Source organism: Dasypus novemcinctus, chromosome 7 (assembly GCF_030445035.2).
Source record: "Dasypus novemcinctus isolate mDasNov1 chromosome 7, mDasNov1.1.hap2, whole genome shotgun sequence".
Taxonomy (NCBI): Eukaryota; Metazoa; Chordata; class Mammalia; order Cingulata; family Dasypodidae; genus Dasypus; species Dasypus novemcinctus.
This window is the reverse complement of record NC_080679.1, coordinates 102,405,072-102,425,228: the sequence shown is the minus strand read 5'-3', so window position 1 is coordinate 102,425,228 and position 20,157 is coordinate 102,405,072. Positions and strand designations below refer to the sequence as shown.

The 20,157-nt window shown below is 37.1% G+C and overlaps 1 long non-coding RNA gene across 1 annotated transcript in view; it reads right to left on the bottom strand.

Annotated features, from left to right (window-relative positions):
- Positions 1 to 19,788, bottom strand: part of LOC131279220 (uncharacterized) — an 89,370-nt gene extending 69,582 nt beyond the window's left edge. Inside the window, exon 1 of the long non-coding RNA XR_009186597.1 lies at positions 19,592 to 19,788. This is a non-coding gene — a long non-coding RNA (uncharacterized lncRNA). The remainder of the gene's footprint in view (positions 1 to 19,591) is intronic.
- Positions 19,789 to 20,157: the final 369 nt, after the last annotated feature.

Sequence of the window (20,157 nt, the reverse complement as noted above, 5' to 3'; positions counted from 1 at the left end):
CTGGGGAGGGAGGAAGGGAGAGAGCTGCTTGGCCTTAGGTCACTTGGTTAATTAGAGCAAGAGATTTGCTGCCAATTTGTCCACTAATTCAACAAATATGTATTCAAATCCTACAAAACACAAGGGGAATATCAAGATATATTTGTCGACTGAGTCCCTGACCTAGGGAAAGAGAAAAAAAGGAAAAGATATGATTTTTTGGTGAGTATATACCATCGGTGGTACACAAATCTAATTCTGCACATGGACCCTGGAAATGCCTTTCCAGCTATTCTTATCACCATTGTTCCCTCCATGCCTCAATGGGCTTCTCACCCACAAGTCCTCGGTGGTGGCCAGGTTTGAGGCATCCTCTCTTATACTGAAACACATGGCCTATAGCTGTCTGGACCTTCAGTTAAATCCTGAGGGGATGGAAATGTCACAAGTTAAGTTTCTCTGGCCTCTAAGTCACTTGTTAAGCCCCAGGGAAAGAACCCAAGAAATCAGAGAGCTAATATAATGAATTGTGTTCTTTTGCTGATGTTAAAAGTCAGTTTAATCATAGCATGATGGTTATGAAGGTATTTTTGTGGAAGCCAAAATTATAGAATGACAAGAACTTTGGCTTAGATTCATTTCTAATCTCTTAAAACCTCTGACCTTGGTTTCCTCATCTGTAAAATGAATATGTACATCATAGGGCTGATACGGATATTAGATATTTTAAACCATGCTGAGTACTAAGAAGAGTGTCTGGTTCATGTTAATCACCATAAATGTTGGTGTATGAGTACTTATTTACTAGTCATGGACAAGTCATTTAGTCAGTTAGGGGAAGAATTATGCTGGTGAAAAAAATATTGAAAAACACTGGGCCAGATATTTCCAAGGGCCAGATGATTTTCAATACATAGATTAATTCACCTATAGAGATACAATGCTTTATTAATGTAAAAGTATGTTTTAACTACAAGGACAAAATCGTGTCTGTTATCCTGAAAACACAGACACGAGAAGAGCATTTACCTAGTCATTTAGTGAAGTCTTTTTTATTCTAGTAATTTGAAATTACTAGTCATTTTATTTGTTCCATTTCTTTTTTTTTCTCTTTTGTAAAGACCGGAATACTAAGATATATTTGGTTTAGCAGTGTTCTAATTTCTTACTTCCAACTTGAGAGAACATAATACCAAAGAACAGGTGAGCTGAGTATGAGGATGAAATTAAGAAAAGTGACTAAGATAATTTCACATCGTATTGTGAAATAATAAGTCCATTGTGAAAGAAGAACTTTGCATATTGTGGAGGCAGGCAGGAAAATAATTCTTCCTCTTCAGAGATTTTTATAACCCTATCTTGGAAAATTCATGAATACCTTGGAAAGCTGTGCCCATGTGCCTATATAGGACCTACTGGGCAACTAGGATCAAAAAGAATGTTTATATGTCATGTTCCTTGACAGATATTATGAAGACATGATCTGAAAAAATAAATTAGACTTCACAAATGTCTGAAAGAAAAGTAGGGAGAGGTGGTTTTAGGGATTTGACCCTTATGGGAACAGTTTAGTATTTCCAAAAAGTAACATGGTAGATATGTGAATTAAGAAGGCCATCAATTCTTTGACCCTCCATCCATCTAAAGATGAGGTCTATGTTTCTTTCCCTTGGTTCTGGTCAGGGCTTGTGACTTATTTGATTAAGAATATGGTAGAAGTGATGCTGCACCAGTTTCTGGGTCCAGGTCTTAAGAACTAGCTACTTCCACTTCCTTTCCTTTAGAGCAATAGTCCTAGGGGAAGGAGCTGACTACCCTGAGACTGCCATGCTGTGAAGAAACCTAAGAGAGCCATGAGGAAAGTCCTAGGAAAGGAGATGCATGCGAAGAGAGAGAGCGCAAGGAGTACTGAGGTGACAGACAGGTGAGAGAAGAAGCCATCCAGGAGGTGAATCTTCTAGCCTCAACTTACACCACATGGATCAGAGATGAGCAACCCCATTGAGCCCTTCCTGATTCATAGCCCACAAAATTGTAAGCAAAATACAAATAGATAAGCAATTAGGGAAGGGATAGCAGAGATTAGAAGACTGGAGTTTCTAAGAATTTCAGAGAAGTATGCATGTAAGGATTTAATTGCTTGACTTCCTCTCCTTTGGCTTATGGGGGAGGAAGGGTGTCACATTTAAGGTACACCTATCAACTTTCTCTTTTAAGTGGAAATTCCTTTGGTTATCTCAATTTTTAGTAATATCAGATAAGCACAAGTAGCTTAGATATGGAAGAATAGAAAGATAAGTCAATAGAGAGAAGAGGAATTGGCTCCCTATTTGCAACTCTGCTGGGGATCCTGCTTCCCACAAAAGGAACTACACAAAGATATGCAGGTGGTGATCATCCTGTGGTTCCCCACCAGAGCAGGAGCTACCTGTAGGAACAAACAGTGCTGAGGAAGAATGTCCTTATGAACAAGTTAGTTGTACATGGATAATAGCCCCTGTCTTCAAATACACTGAAGAGAAGTGGTATGTAAGGAGAAGCAAACTAACATTTATTTATTAGTTGGTCTTTGCTGTTATGCATACAATTTAATCCCTAGGGAGTCCCAAAATATTTTTTTTACATGAGTATTTCAGTACAGTACTTGGGACCAGAAAGTATAAGTTGTCCTCTGCCCTTGGCCTTCTTGTCTGTTGCATATGGTCCTCTGAGCATCACAATGAGTCACAATCACTGTATAGCTTAGACATCTTCAGCTTCCATTTCAGTGCTTCCATGCTTTATCTTTAGTTGCTGAATCTCCTCTTATTCCACTTCTCTCAGCTAGCTACTCTGACAGTCATCTAACCTCTTCAAATTTCCCAAACAAGGAATCTGATTTTCCTTCTCATTCACTTAGTCACTCAGTAAGTATGTAATAAGTTTTATTAAACTCAGCATACTGTCTATGATGCTGAGACTTCAAACTTGAATAAGACATGCATCTTGTTCTCAAGTCTTAGTCTTGCAGAGGTAGTTAGAAATAATACAAATAGCTAAAATAAATGGCATAAAGTGATTAATACCAAAAGGCAGAAAGTTAAAAAGAGGAACAGTTTCCATAAAAAAAAAAAATGATACAACTAACATTTACTGAGTATCCCCTATGGAGCGTATGTTTTAAATAAATTATCTCATTAATCTTTTGCCACCACCCTATTACATAGGTATTACATTTTCTCTATTTCACATATTTAAAAATATATTAAAATGCTAAGTAATTTAAGGTACCAAACAAATTAAGAACCTGTAATTATTCTTTGACATCAAAATCCTACATTCTATCAACAATCAATCTTCCATTATGCTATAATTTTCAAATCAAATACATTTAATCCAAAACCATCTCTTTTGCTTTTTACAGTAACCCCATGAAAAAGAGTGGCTATTTCTGTTTCACTTTACACCTGAGGAAACCAAAGCTGGAGGGATTAAATAACTTCTAAGCAGTGACTAAAATTCAAATCCTACCTGGATCTGAGAACTCCAAGATATCTCCTTTTCCCACTATCTCCTGCTGCCTTCCAAACTGGGGAATTACCAATGTTTCATGGAGAAGGAGGCATTTAGGGTTGGGTCTTGAAGAATGAATAAGATTTGGACAGATGACCACTATGGTGGGAGGTGGTTTTACAGGTGGAGGCATTGCAGGTGGAGAAATCAATGAGCAATGAGTAGCCCAGTTACTCTCCAAGATAATTTCTTCCTCTGAATCTATTACAATCATATCAAGAAAACACTATAGCCCATGCCCTATATTGAATTGGTTACAATATACGGAATTTTTTCTTTGTAATATTGTCTATCATACATGTAACTCAAATATTCCCAGATGGAGTTACATTTTCTGTAACCCCTAAATATAATTCATTCCTCTCTTCATGAGTTAAGCCCAACCTCCCCTCAAAATATTTCCAACAAATATTCCTGGGAATTCTCAGGAGTTGCTCAAAGTATGCTCACAAGCAATAATGTTTATGCTGAGCATTACATATGTCAGACTTCTCAGTCTTCATCATGGTCTCCCAGAGGCCAGAGCCCTGTTGTGTACTAGTAGTAATTTGATGCAATCTGCCTTGAATGAAAGGGGTAGAAACAGAAATTACCTCTTGCCTTCGAGTCACATTCTGCTAGAAGGATCCAAGGCAGTATAACTTGCTTCTTACCCACAACTACAACCCGACACACTCCAAAATTTTAAAGATTCTTGCAGAAACTATTCCTCTGACTTTTATTTTTTGCACTTCTACCCTCAGGCACTGGTTCAAGTGACAGATATTATATACATTCAGAATTCCTTATCCCTCATGCCAGATAGTATGTCTTTTCTGTCATGTTAAACTTAGTCTAAGATTCCTTCTATCTTCAAAAATGAATTCTCTGAAGAAACTTCCCAGAACCTATCCAAATGGATGTCTGCTGGCTATTCTTGCTATTTTGTTCAACTGATTGTCAATAATGCATCAGGCACCTACCTGTTCACCAAATCTGACCATGGATGCTTTAATCTCATCTAAACACAAGCATGGTAGCCTTCTTCCTAAATAATATATTTTTTTCTGTTAAAAATATTTGGTATAACAAGTATTCCCTATTCTTGAAATATGTTCTATCATATGCACCAAATCACACATACAGAGCTGAACCATTAACATAAAACCTCCTGAAGGTCCAACCAGCAGTATGGTGTATGGAAAAAGTCAGAGTGGATAGAGTTTAGGTTTTGAGCCTGAGCATAGGAGTTTGTCTGAATCTAGACACAACCATTTGGAAACTATGTGTTCTTGGAAAGGTTTTTCACCTGCATTAAATCTTGGCATCCACATAACAAATCTTATTATAATAATATTATATTCATAATACCATCATAGAGCCAATTTTGTCTGACCAACAGCATTATTGTATTAAATAGGATAGTGACTTCCTTAAAGCTATATCTACTAGGCTCTTGCATGCATTAGAGATTATCTTCACTTGCACCCTTCAAGGGAGGTGTTATTAACTACTGAAGTTTATACCTTTTCTATGATCATACACCTAGTACATGGCAGAGCCAGTATGTAAACCAGATTTGTCTGACTTTAGTGCTATGCTCTTTTCACTCTAAGTTGCTGTTTCTATATATTTATTTTTTGATGTTTGTCTGCTGGACCAAGAGCTCTTGAGAGCAGTGTCTAGGTCTCTCTTCTTGTATGCACAGCATTTAAGAGCACAAGACCTGGCCAAGAAAAATAACAACAACAGAGAAGAAGAGGAGGATGGGTGGACCATGGCGAAGGAAGGGGGAGGGGAGGGAAAGGAAAAAAAGGAGGAAGAGGAAGAAGTTTTTCAATAAATATATGCTGGATGAATGAATGAACAAATTAATAAAATATGAATTATTTTCACCCTCTTCTGAACTCTACCATACATAAATAATATGATGCCATAAATTCCCTGAAATATGAAAAGGATCCTCCCAACATAAACAAATATATTAAAGGAAATACAGGCACACATATAAAAACATAGCAAGTCTGACACTCATTGCCAGCTGCAGAGCCGATTCCATTAATCAGAAGAAGAAGAAGGGGGAAAAGAAAACCTTTATAACCTGCTCCCTGAGGAACAAAATTGATTTAATACCTTTTGGAAATTTTAAACTACCCCAAAATCTCAGGTAAAAGGAAAAAAATCATGCATTGGTATTTTAAACTAAAGTGAAAAATAATGTATATGTTCATGCACGGTGTCAAGGATGTGATTTTCCCATAATTTTGCATTCCTCTAAGTAAAATGCTATCTACATCTCACAACTGGTGGGTGTAAAGACTGTGAAACAAAGTTGGGCATAATCCATCAAATTCACACCACATGCCAACTTTACTTACTCTCTGGAGCCTGTGAACTAGGTAAAGTTTATGGGAAATGTTTAAATCCAAACTGACTGTTACTGATGTATATCTCCTAGAAGCATTAGCTCTTTCCCCTTTTGATTTCTCCAAGTCCCCATGCAGCATGGGGCATTTGGATTCATTGCCTATCTCCAGCAGGCCAAGGCAAATATTAGTGGTTTTCAGTGTCTCCTCTGCATAGGCATGGAATAAGGGACTCCCTCCAAGCATCGCAAGAACTGTTAAGAGACAGATGATACATTCCCAGGTTAAAAATCAGAACAGTTTTTTTCTGAAAGGTTAAATAATCTGATTAAAGTTGTATAATTAGTGGGTGACAGAACTGAGATGGGAATCCGGTTTGATGCAAAAGCTACAGATGTTTCTCAAGAAGGAGACGGGATGGCTTAGTGCTGCTAGAGGTTTTTAAAGTATCAAATTAAAAGTAAAACATTATGTGAGCTGGGAGAAAATAGTTGTTTAAATAAGGTTTAGGGTAAGGGATTTGGGAGAATGAGAGAGAAAGAGAAATAGAGAGAGTCTATTACACACAAGACTATTTGAAATAAGTCTACTGATTCCTGGCATTCTATATGAACTTTGGTTTGGGGTAGGAGAAGAGGGGATAAAGTTGCTTTAAAAAATATTTTTCCAGGAAACGGACTTGGCCCAGTGGTTAGGGCGTCCATCTACCACATGGGAGGTCTGCGGTTCAAACCCCGGGCCTCCTTGACCCATGTGGAGGTGGCCCATGCGCAGTGCTGATGAGCGCAAGGAGTGCCGCCCCACGCAGGGGTGTCCCCCGCGTAGGGGAGCCCTACACGTAAGGAGAGCCGCCCAGTGTGAAAAAGAAAGTGAGCCTGCCCAGAAATGGTGCTGCCCACACTTCAAGTGCCGCTGATGACAACAGAAGCACAACCGGGGGAGGGGGAATTAAATAAATAAATAAATCTTTAAAAAAAAAAAAAGTTTTTCCAAGCACAGTGGGTTTAAATCCATTCTTTGTTCTATGTACTCTCTGCAATGACATTATGATCTTTCACACTTCTGAAATTCACCCCATCACCAGTGGCACCAGCTTGCCTGTTGCTTTATTGCCTGGGTAACATGCACCAGAAATGCTGGAAAAGAAGGGCTCCCCTCAGTTCAGTGCTGCACTCCATTCTAGGTTGTCTCCTAGAGACATTCATCACCCTTAACTAGCCATTACCCCATTCCTGGCTACCCAGCATGTTCTTTCTTCCGTTTTTGCCCCAATTCAATTTTTAGACTTGATATATTTTTATGCTTTTCCTAGCTACAAACTTGGCTCCTTCTAATAGGAAGATACATTCTGATTATTTAAACTCTGCTACGCTTCCTCAAAATAACCCTTTCCCCATTTCTGCTTCAGTTCCAAGAAACTTCTGCCCTAGTATCACCTGTTTGGGCTCCTATCCAACTTGGTTCACATCAGACACTTGAGCAAGAAGCAAACAGGAGTTAATTAATTAGATCAATGCTACATTGTGTAGCGCTGACTATACAATTCCCTGGTGAACTTTTAAAATATATAGATACCTGGGCCCTATCCCAGACCAATTAAACCACAATCTCCAAGAGTGGCACGCAGGCAGAAAAACAGTTCAGATTTTTCAACTACAAGCAAATGCTTATACTATGATGACTTTCTGAAAATATCCTTAAGGCAGGTTTCTTTGAGAAATCTCTCCCAATCAGTGAATTCAAGTTCTGATCTGAATTGTATCTCTGCCCCAGGCTACTTCTCTGGGTTGGCAGCACAACGAATGGCAAGTTCAGTCAATAAGATGAAAACTTTATGGTAGTTGTTGTGAATCATTCAAATGATTGAGTTCCCTCTCTCTGTAAGTGATTTGTGGCCCATTGACAGAGATGCCTGATGACTTATCCTCTTGGTTTCTCCACCTGTTGGAAGGACTCACATTTGGGGTGATCTGTCATCTGCAGAAATAATTGATGTGAAACTCAAGTTATCTCTTCTGTCCTACAGCTCCTTTAACAGGGGTTGCAAACTCAGATATCCACAGGAGTAAGAGTGGTAATATAAGTGACTAAAGGGGTACAAGTGGAGACCCTAGTTGGAGAGGGCATAGCCCATCTAAATGGAGCAGATACTACTCAGCTACAGCTCTTTGTTATCATGCAAGAATGTGGGGTTTGTGCAATGAATTCATTTTACAATTTTCTACATAATTATAGAAACAAGTCCCTGACTCCTGCAAAGTACCTTCTGGTGATCACATCACCCATTAAAAATCTAAACCCCAAAATCTGGAATCAATGCCCTCCATCAAATGACTCTCTCATACATCTCTAGTTTCACTTATTCTTACACTCCAACTTGGATTTTTTACTTTTTCCAATTATATTAATACCTTCTTTCTGATTCTGCACATGACTTGCTAATTCCCATCTCATTCCTTTCTTGTGTTAGTCTTCCATCTACTCCATGTATCAGTCCTTCTTTCTACTTCCCTTGTCTCATTATTCCCCCAACTATTAATTTCTCTTGCCACTTTCCCCCAATACTTCCAAATGTTATTCTGCTCCTCTTGCTCAAGCCTAATTCCACCTTCAAAAATACAAGCCACCACCTAAAATTACCAGTGTTACTTTGCCTTCTGATGTTGTAATGGGTACCATCAACATTGTTACATAAAGAGTTACTGGGCAAAGCACAGCAATGGTCCATTATCACCTGCCCTTTACTCCATAATACCACATATTCAGTCACACCCACCATGTATGTGTGATATGTAATACATTTTTATGTGAAATGAATATCATACATAATGTATTTATTCCTTCATTCCCAGGCAACAGTGACCCAGCAAGAACCAACTGTTTGTGTACACCAACCATGAAATCCTAACACTGCTGATTTAAAAAAAAAAAAAAGCCTTAAGTCTAAAGTATCACTGCGGTATCAAAACACTTTTTTCTGCTGCTTGCACCTTACACTTCTAAGTGTACCTTTCCTCTAAAAACCTGGTAGAAAAGAGTTTAAAAGAAAAATTAAACAAATTTCAAAGCACAATCCAGGCAAAATTAAAATCAAGTAACGGCAAATTGCCCTATCCTTCCTATCATAAGTCATCATTGAAATTGCTACAATTGGTTTTTCTAGCTACTCATTAAAGAAATATACTAGATGCTAAGTCAAATAAAATTTAATATCTTCTGAAATCACTGTAATTTCAGGGTGACTGTAAATGAAGAAACCATTAATCACAATATTAATTCAAGTACATCCAATATTTTAAAGGAAGGTTTGTTTATAAAATAAAGAGTGTCAAAAGAAACCATATTTATCTTAAAGTCCTGAACTGGCATACATAGTATTAGCCTGATATTTTAAACAACAGAATTTTAAAAGATGAATTCTGCTTTTGAATATAACTTTATATAACTAAAGCTCTAGAGCAGGTAAAATATAAAATACACTTGGATATTTTCTTTTACTCTTAAGGAAACCATTCTTGAATCTCTTAAATACCTTCTTTTTATTTGTTTATTTTCTGTTGGTATTTTTAAATCTCACACTTTCAGAATGTAAATTCTACCCAGGCTTAGAAGCAAGAGTCTAGGACTTTTTTTTCACTTTTCCCTGCTAAGCAAGAAATACGATATCTCCATCAAAAAAAAAAAAAAAGACACAAATGAATCTAACAATATATTAGGGATCTCAAGATTATTTGTCAAAATAATTTACCAGTAGATTAAGGTAGATGAACAATTATATAATTTTCTTTGAAGATCTCAAATAACTTTTGTAAGCTCTCAGAGTACAGCAAGGCTTCTCTTTCCAAAAAGGAAAAATCATTATTAACCCAGAATGTTGAAACAAACATAAGAAGAACCCAAACACTTTGCGTATACTTCAGATCACTTTGAGGATTGCCTAGCTAGACATTCCATGTTTCAGTTACCCACACAATAGCATTTAGGGGTAAATAAGAGGCCTGTAGAAAGAAGGGTTTAGGGCAGGGGTTCTTAACAAGGGGTCAATAGGCTTGAATTGAAATTCAAAAAAACCATTATTCTTGTGGGGACATGTTGGTACAGGTGTAATATATTTATTAAATAATATACAATATAGTGTGGACTTGGTAAGGGGTCCGTGGTTTTCACCTGACTGGCAAAGGGGTCCATGGATTAAAAAAGGTTAAGAAGCCCTGGTTTAGGGGCATTGCTCAGAAAACTCAGTGCAATACCACAAAATGGGCTGCAACTGAAGTTTCTAGGTCTCACATTACAAGCAATTTAGAGGGAAAAATACCCTGTTCCAACATATGAGTTTGAACACTTAAGTACATTCAAGAGACTTGGGACCTTTCTGAGCCAGAATCTCTATGGCACTTGTTACAGAGTAGATTCTGAGATCCCACCCTGGATCTCTTAAATCTGAATTTCTTGGCATGTGACCCAGCATTTGGCATTTTAAAAAGCTCCCTTGGGGATTTCTAGGTACATAGACTTTGAAAAGCACTATAGAATGCCCACAAGGATAAAATTACAAGATTCAGCATTTGAGAGACCTGGGTTTGAATTTTTAAAAATGGTAATAACGACTGTCCATATAGTGAACCTCTGAGGATTAACTAAACTGAGGTAATGTATGTGAAGGATATAGAGCTGTCTCTCCACACACGGTACTATGTTACCATTAGCTTCCTTAACAACACGCACACCCCCTGACTGGCAGCCCCTGGTCTGCTAAATGAAAATAGGGATGAGAACCCAAATTCTGAGAAAGGCACTGAGGCACCTGGGTTTTCCCCACACATGCTGAAGCACCCACAAAGCAGCATCAGTCAATTTTATCTTTGCAAACCAAGTTTCAATTTGACACAAATCAGGGCGTGAATACATTTTATAGATGTACTGCAAGTGCTTGGACTCCTGTGTTTTCATGATTTAGGAATCAGGGCAATTTGCATAATGTTTAGAAAGTTCACAAACTTCGTATTTTGTCTAAAATCATTGTGATTCTCCGAGGTTTCCCCAACCGTGCCAATTTGGCCAGAGTCACTTGCTTGGGTTGCCAGACTGCATCCAGATTTTTCAGTCTAAATCTTTGGCAGGATCCTACTAACTCCAGTTTCAGGACCAAGTGACTGGCAGTGGCCCAACAGCCCAAGTATGCACTCCTGCCAAATCAGCACTGGCCTGGAAAAGCCTTAGAGAATGTGAAGCAAAAAAGACTTCAGGCTTTCCCCTTAATGCAGAACTCAACTGTGTTGACCACCATGCAGCTGGTCTAAAAAGGAGGTCTCTGCTCAAGTCCAGGAAGACTAAAAATGTAATCAGAGGTCACACAGAGGGATAGAGGCAAACTCTGTTGTGCTCTGTAATTCAGGTATAAAAAGGGAAGGGGTGCAACCCACGTCTCAGGTTGTGTACTTACCTCATTTCTAGTTTCCTTGTTTCCTAATAAATTCTTTACTCCCTTGCCTACCCTAAAAAAGGAGGGTGGAAGGGAAAGGGGTAAAGAGATGAGTCAAATTTGTTTGTCATGTAAAAATAACACTCCAGTGATTGGTTAGACATTTACCTGTCTTAGCCATATATTCAGGGATTATGCAGATGGCAGAAAGTGAGCTGTGGACTCTTGATTATCCAAATATTTAGTCAGTACTTACAGTCCAACTATCCAGATAACTTTAAGCCCCAAATTATCTTTCTGAGCTACCTACCTTGCTCAATAAACCATAAAATTGACAAATTCCCACTTCATTTTATAATCTATCCTAATAAAATATAAACTGCTAATAAACATAACAGTGGCAGCACAGCCAGTAAATGCCACAAACCTGTGCATAACTATTTTATATTGCCCCTAAGATATAGATATTTAGAAACAGAAGTTTTGTTAGGGAATAATCTTGATCCAGATTTAGCCACAGGACTCATCTTGTGCCACGTATTACTCACAATGTATTTGGGAAAAGTGAAATCCAGAAGCAGCACCATCAAACTTGAAACTCAGCTCTAATTAGAACACAGTTATTTTCTGCAACTTTTTATTTAATCATAAACAGGGAGAAATGATATTATTCTTTCCCTTTCATCGCAATTCAAGTAATTTAGCAATTTATTAACAGATTCTATCTAAAGGTTTTGTACCAGGGCTATTTTCAACATTTGCCATGAAAAGTAGCATTGGGTCTGTCTGAGATTTGACAAAGTAGTTTATCTTGTTGCAGAATTAATCATATTTTCTTCTGCATCTATTCTGACACCCCCACTAATGCAGAAAAGAAGGATAAAAAGTCACTATGAATAATGGTATTTCATACATATAATGAATTAAATATATGAAGTATATGCAAATTATAGGGCAAATATGCATATTTTAAAGTGCATGCAGGTTGTTGAAAGAGCAGAGTCATAGAAGTTAGCAATGTTTGGTTTGTATCTTTGAGATTCAGGGTACGAGATGCCCTCTGTCCTTTATACTTTATACTCAGAAGAGCATATTGTGTCAAACTGCACAGACCGCATTAAATCTCTGTTGAAAATATCTGCAGCTATTTACTCTATGAGCCCTCAACAGAACATGTTGAAAACTGCAAAGCACAGCTACAATGCCAAGTAGCTACCTGTACTCAATTTAGCACAGCCTGAGGTAATGGTACGTGTTGAATATGCCCAATATGTGTAGAAGTGCCCAAGGTAACCAAGTTGCCCAGTTGCTACAGCATCATCTTAACTCAAACACAATATGCATATTTTCAATCCATTTACTTTGGATTCATTTTTATATAGGAAACATGGTCAGTGTTCCATGAACACATTTTCAGAGGAAAGACTACTATAAATATGATGTGATAATGACTGGTATGTTTGGGGGAAGGACAGGAGGAGAAAAGAAGGCAAGTGCAAACTCTCATAAACTTTAAAATAAACTGTGAACTAAGACTTGGCATTTCATCATTTTTAAACCAAAATCTAATTAGTAAGTTCTGTCCTTTAAAAGAATGTTTCAAGCTTTTTCTTAAATATTCAATTCAAGTCTATGAAAGATTAATGCTTAAGGCTTTTCCTATGACAATAAATTCAGCTTTCAAAATGTGAAAGAGCAGTACGGGTTATGAAAAAGAGAGAGATAGGTGACAGATAAATTTAGATGTCTCCCTTGAAAAAATGTAGGTTTTGATTTTGAATCTATGTAAATTATTTATAATTTAAATATCTTCTTTTAAAAATGGATTTCAGACACTTAAAACACAATTAAATATGAAAATAAAAATTTTTAAAGATGATGAAGAAAACATCTCAATATCCTAAAATAATTACAATGATTTTTACTCTTGACTTTCCTGAAAGCAAAAGCAAAAAAAAAAAAGGAGGGAGGAGTGAGACGTACTATGTTATATACTTCTATTCATTACAATAAAAGAAAACATAAGTTCTTTAAAAGGTAAGTTTTTTCCTCAAATCAATTGGAAGTGATATTTTAGTTCCTATGTAAGTTACAATCAAAAAATAAATTTTTAATAGTGGTTTTTCAAAGAATTAAGAAATATTCTTTATATGACCACTTCTTATAAAGAGTCTCAATAAAACAGAAGACATAATTAAGCATAAAACATGGAATTTATGCATGTGTATATACAGTAGGACACCTGTCCAATAGCCAAGATGGGCTTTGAGTATTCTTAACATCATCACAATTCCTGGGAATGAAGTCCAGGGAAAAAGGTCAATTCTGTGAACTTGGGCTATGGAAGGTGGGGGTTGGCATACATGAGTTGACAATTGGAGCTTGATACAAGCACTGGACAGTATATTTTATTAATTCCAGACTTAGTAAGTTAGTACTCACTGCAAGTGTGAAAGTAAACTAGATGTAGACCTTCAGTAATAAAAGAAAATATACTCCCCATTCTCCAATAGAGAAAACTAGATAATAAAACTGTCTCTTCTAGCGTACAGATGAATATGTTAGAGGAAGCAAGGCATTGTAGAAAGAATTTGAGCTATAGAGAAAAAGAAAGCTTTACTTTTGCCCCTGTTTGGCTGTTTTCTAGCTGTCTGACTAAGGCCAATTCTTCATACCTCAGTTACTTCTGTATCTTTCAGTTTTAAATGCAAAGCACCTGGTGGAGTCCTGACACATAGAAGATACTCCATAAAAATAGCTATTATTATTAGCTAGAAGATGCTAAAAGATGCAGATCCAACAATTTTGACCAAAACCTGGCAAATCAAGTAAAGAAATTGTTTTGGACAATTCAAATAAGATAAAATACTAGCAGCTAAGCCATATTTCTTTGTTATGGTTTTCCACTGTAACCAAGATGTCTTCAGCAGAATATGACTCCTGTTCCTCTTGGCTCCCTCATGAGTTGAGGGATACTTAGTGGTACACTATAGCTAAGAAACATGTGTCAGACTCCAGAACTCTGAGTTGAATGTGGTGAACTTTTCCTTTCAGCCTTTTTATTAGGCCAAATTTAATGGAACCAGGTGATTCAGCTTCAGATAAGGGGAATCAGTTTTATGTTTTCTAGATGAAATGGAGAATATGGATAATATTTGTTAAATCATTAAGTTTTCTTTAAATTGTTGTTATTGCTGTTGTTTTCTGGCAGAACCACAAGCTCTTTAAAAATATATTCTAAGAAACTCACTGACTAAACTCGTTAATGCTATGGAATTTCTGATTCTGTGTTTGATATAAGTTGCTAGGTAAAGCCAAACAGGAAGCCGTAACTACGTAATCTTACAAAGCCATCAAGTGTTAAAAATACGTCTTGACAGATAAAGACTGACTTTCCTTTTGAATAAGAGAGTGGAAAATTACTCTCTTCAAGTTATAAAGAAAACATTATTTGTAGAAACGCATATTATCAGGGTTCATCTACATTTGTGTAAGGGGAATAAATCATTGAAACCAAATTAAATATTGTAGTCTGATTGGTTGAGAGTAGTCAGAGAATAATTTTCTCACTAAATAAATTAATCCACTTATACAGAAAGAGATTTAAAAGAGCTACTCCTTCTCTCTTTTGATTTTGTGCATTTCCCCAAATGCTATATATACAATTACTAGCCCTTTGAGACACTCCATTTTAAAAAAGGCTCTGTGATCATATAAGGTTGGAAACACCACATTCTTCCCTCTCTTGGAAAGTCATAATGTACATTAATATAGTAAAGATTTTAGGAAGTCCTGAAGGTAAAGAAATCCATTTTGCATCCAAAGACATTCCAAAGTAACATATCTTTAAAATCCATTCTAAAGTAACACCTCTCCCAGCAGAAATAGTTTTTCATCGGACTTGGGGAAATACTGCAATAATGGGAGAGAAGCATATGGAGTGTTGAAGGGCAATTATGGCCCACAAATTCTATCAGATATTCAAATATATAATATAGAATTATATGGTATATAGTTTTACTAGTCAAGGGTAGAGAGAAAGGTAGCAAATGCTTCCTAAATGACAAACTAACTCTGGGAATTGGGCCCAGTAAACTGTGTTTTAATAAGCCATCCAGTTGATTCTGATGCACACTAAAGATTGAAAATACTGGTCTAAGAGTCAGAAGACTGGGTTTTAGCCTAGCATTTACTCCTAACAGATCTGTGACCTTGGACAAGGCACTTTATCTTTCTGTAGTTAGCCTATTCATCTGCAAAACAGTGATTATAATACCTTCCCAATATATTTCATAGATTTTTGTAGGGAGAGATGAGAATCTTAAACTGGAACGTAGTATAGAACTACAAAGAATTGTAAAAATCTTGCAAGGTGGTTCCATTTGAAGAACAAAATTAAAACTATTTCTGAAGTCAGTCCATCTTTTTTAATTATTGAAAAAGTATATGCAACCTAAACCAAACCCAAGAATTCACTAACAAAGGGCAACAAGAAGGCACAATTACCCTGATAAACCAATAGGATTTGAAATGCCAGTAATTCTATTTTTAGTAAAGTAAGCAAATACAGATATCTAAATCCATGCTCTTAAATCCTTATTAGAGTGTAGGGAGTGAGCATTTGGCAGCTTGTAAAAAAGCAGGAATCAGTCATCAAAAAGAATCAATGGAGAGAGATGCCCATATAAGAGCCTTGAGTAAAAGAGATGGGCAGAGGAAGAAGGCAGTATGTTCTCTCTTCGTAGCCCAAGTTATGTTAAGGTATATATCACTTAAATCCTCATTAATAGTTAGCTCCTGGCATTAGGGGTTTTCCAAAAAAACTTGGGGGTTTTGGTGTGGTTTTTTTTAATGTTTGAGTTTTGTTTTGCTTTGCTTTGTTTTAATCCAGAAAGCTGTCAGCCTTCTAAAGATATTCATAATAAATTTCTCAGGTCCAAAAAATTTCTCTTACCTCTGTGGGGTTAAATTGGGAAGACTTTCATCAAAAACATGGATTCAGAGATTCTCAGAGCTCATTTGATGAAAAGAAGTGGGGGGGGAGTAAATGTCAATGTTGTCTATATGTCTTCATCTATGCCTTTCTACCTTGGCTTTAATCACAAGAGATTTCTTTGAAGCATCAGACCTGGGGAAATATTTGACATGACCCCACAGCACAAATGAACCAATCTGACAGGCTTCTAAGGTAGAGAAGCCCTCAGATATTCCTGTGCTGGCAAGCTACCTGCAAGCTTGACTGCCAAGGGAATTGCCCCAGTTGACATCTCTTCCAATGACCTACCAGTGAGACTTGCAGTGACGGAGGCTTGCCTACCTCCCCATAGCTACTGAGGTGGTTTCCATCCCCTGCATCTGCTGCATTGTTAAGCAAAATCATATGGAGAGGCATGTTTAGAGGGACTGAAGTTATTTGTGCACACAGTGGAATGTCCTTATATTGGGATCTTAATAGAGCCTAGGAAATCCTTTGTAACTCTGTACCTACAGTTCCATTTGTTCACATAGATAAGTGAAGAGTCATTTTTAACTGAAAAAATTAGACTCAAATTCAGAACGTCATGACAAATCAGATCTGAGGAAAACGGTTTAAGCCGTTTTGTGGTAGCAGCACTTTCCATGTGTTTTATGTTAATATCCCTTGCTGATAAAGTACTTAGAATTTTTTAAAGAAAAATGTCCACTTTCCTGATAAGCTTTATTTTTTCAAAAGCTCCTTGGACCCTTCTTACTAAGAAATTGGGTCAATGAAGCTGAATGAAATATTGAAAGCACTTTAAAAGGAAAGTGATCATTTTATTATATTTATTATTGGTTACAGTAAATTCACAGACCTTGTAATAAATATATCTGAAAGAAAGATCCTTCAATCTTATCTGAAACTTTGCTATAGGTATGTTTGTAATGGTATGTTTGCAATTATTAGAAAAGATTTTGATACTTGCTATGATTGACTCATTTTCCTGTCATGAGTGGAATGAGTATATATTATTGATGATGAGCATATATTATTACATTGTTTTCTATTTGTAATACCCATACTTGCCAACATCACAACTACTCAATACAGCAAAACTCATAGAGAAGGGGATTGGAGGATGCTCCCTCACATGGTTCTTCTATTGCAGAAGTGATGCTCTGGCTACATAGAGAGTTCCTAAGAGTACCTCATATGCTTCACCTTAGAGGTTTATCCCAGAGGTGAGTAGAAGAGGAATGAAATATTGAAGCAATAATTCCCCAAAACAAGGGTATACTTTTCCATCACTGCGCCTTTGCCATGTGCTTACGTGTTATCATTAGGAATGACCTTCTCCCATTTCTTCTACTCATAGAAACCATTTTCATCCTTTACGGTCCATTCCCCTTTGGAATTACAATCTAGTTTGAATGACAGCTATATGAGTATAGAACTATTTCCCCGACTAGATTATGAACCTCCAAAGGGCAAGGAGCCTTGTCATCTCTGTCTGGGAGGTGAATGAATCTTATGAAGCAATCCACAGAAAGGTGTACCCTGTGTACAAGGAAGAGTGATATTTGTCTCTGCCTGTCTTTGGGATTGTAATTCTGATGAAGTAGCTGCTGTTGTTTCTGTAATGTTTCCTTCACCATTTTATTTCTTAGGAATCCCATATAATTAAGCCTATAGACAATGAAATAAATGTTTTTAATGGAAGTTATTTACTAACTAATCTCTTTTTATCTCAGTCATTGTATAATAATAGCCAAGGTATATATAAAGGCACTATTAAGTGCTAGGTATAGATTCTCATTTGATTCTCACATACACACATGTACACAAAACCCTATTTGGGCACTATTAGTATCCCCATTTCACAGATTAGGAAACTGAGGATAAAATAAATAAAGCAAAAAGTGGAAGAGGCAAAATTAAAACACAGATCTGAGTCCAAAGTCCTATATATAAAAATTATAATAAAATCAAAATACTGATATGATTTCTTAAAATAGCCTCTAATAAAAAAATACAGTTTAAAGATTTAACTGCTTATAATTTACTAGATAATATAAGAAATACATATTTTTCTGAAATAAGAGAAGGGAAATAAAAAGTATTATGGGAGACAGAGGTATTATTTTTGAATGGGTGTGTCAGGGAAGACTTCTTAAAAAGGTGGAGGTTGAAAGGGTAAGCAATAGATAAAACTATGACACTTGACAGTTGGGGCATTCTAGGAAAATGGAACAAAAGGGCACACAAATAGACCATTGTGAAGTACGCATTTCTGAAAGGCCTTGGTTGTGTCTGCAGGAGTTCATTGTACTTGCAAGGATAGGGAGGCATTGAACACCTTGTTAAGGAATGTGAATTGTATTTCTTAAGTAATGCAGTCAGTCAAGCTAATAAGAAACTTCATTCAAATGGTTAGGGCGTCCGTCTACCATATGGGAGGTCCGCGGTTCAAACCCCGGGCCTCCTTGACCCGTGTGGAGCTGGCCATGCGCAGTGCTGATGCGCGCAAAGGAGTGCCGTGCCACGCAAGGGTGTCCCCCGCGTGGGGGAGCCCCACGCGCAAGGAGTGCGCCCATGAGGAAAGCCGCCCAGCGTGAAAAGAAAGAGCAGCCTGCCCAGGAATGGCGCCGCCCACACTTCCCGTGCCGCTGACGACAACAGAAGCGGACAAAGAAACAAGACGCAGCAAATAGACACCAAGAACAGACAACCAGGGGAGGGGGGGGGGGGAATTAAATAAATAAATAAATAAATCTTTAAAAAAAAAAAAATGCTTTTAAAAAATAGATCTGGCAGTTGTGGTAAGTAGGATTAATGGTAGGAATGGTTGGAAAAGAAAGGAAACAATTTAATCCACCACTCTAGATAAAAATAGGAAGAGTCTGAGTTGCAGCAGAGGACTACACCTTGAAGAAATAAGATCTATACAAGTAGGTACATAGGAAGAGAGTCAAGTCAGAGATAACACCAAGGTTTTGACCTGCATAACTGGCAAATAAAAGATTTGGTTTGAAAAGAAATATTAAATTTACTTGATATATATTGAATTCAAGGTGTCAACCAGACATTCAGCTAGAACTATCTGGCCAGTTTGGGGTCAGAATCATTGTTATGTGATTTGAAAAAAAGAAATCTGAAAGTCATCAGGAAAAGATGGTCACCGAAATCTAGGGAATGGATTATATGGTGATTTATACCTGCATGTCTTTTCTTTCCTCACTTGATTTTTATAATATTGTATGTTTTAGTTTCCTAGGCTACTTAAAGCAATGCCATGATATTTTCACCTTAAGCAATGGGCATTTATTTACTCACAGTTTGAAGGCCAACAAAGTATGCAAACCATGACATCATCAAGGTGATGTTTTCTTCTTGAAGATGAGCTGCCAGAGATCCTTGGCACCTCTGCCACATGGAAAGCCCATGGTAGCATCTCTGCAGGTCTCTCCCTTCTGGGTTTTGTTGATTTCAGCTTCTTGCTTCTCCAGCTTTCTCGGCTTTCTCCAGCTCTCTCTGTAGTCATTTTGTTTATAGAAGAGTTCTGTAATACGATTAAGTTCAAACCTGAATGAGGTGGGTCATCCCTTAACTGAAATGGCCTCATTGAAAGATCCTACTTACAATGGGTTTATACTCACAGGAATGAATTAGATTGAAGAACATGCTTTTCTGGGATGCATACAGTTTCAAATCACCACACTCTACCCTCTGGACCCCCAAAAGACATGTTCTTTCTGCATATTAAGTACATTTATTCAATCACAACATCACAAAAGCCCTAAGTTATTTCATTAACAATGCTAAGCACAACGTCTCATCAAAATCAGTTATAGGTGTGGCTTGTCCTGGGGCACAATTTCCCTCCATCTGTGGACCTGTGA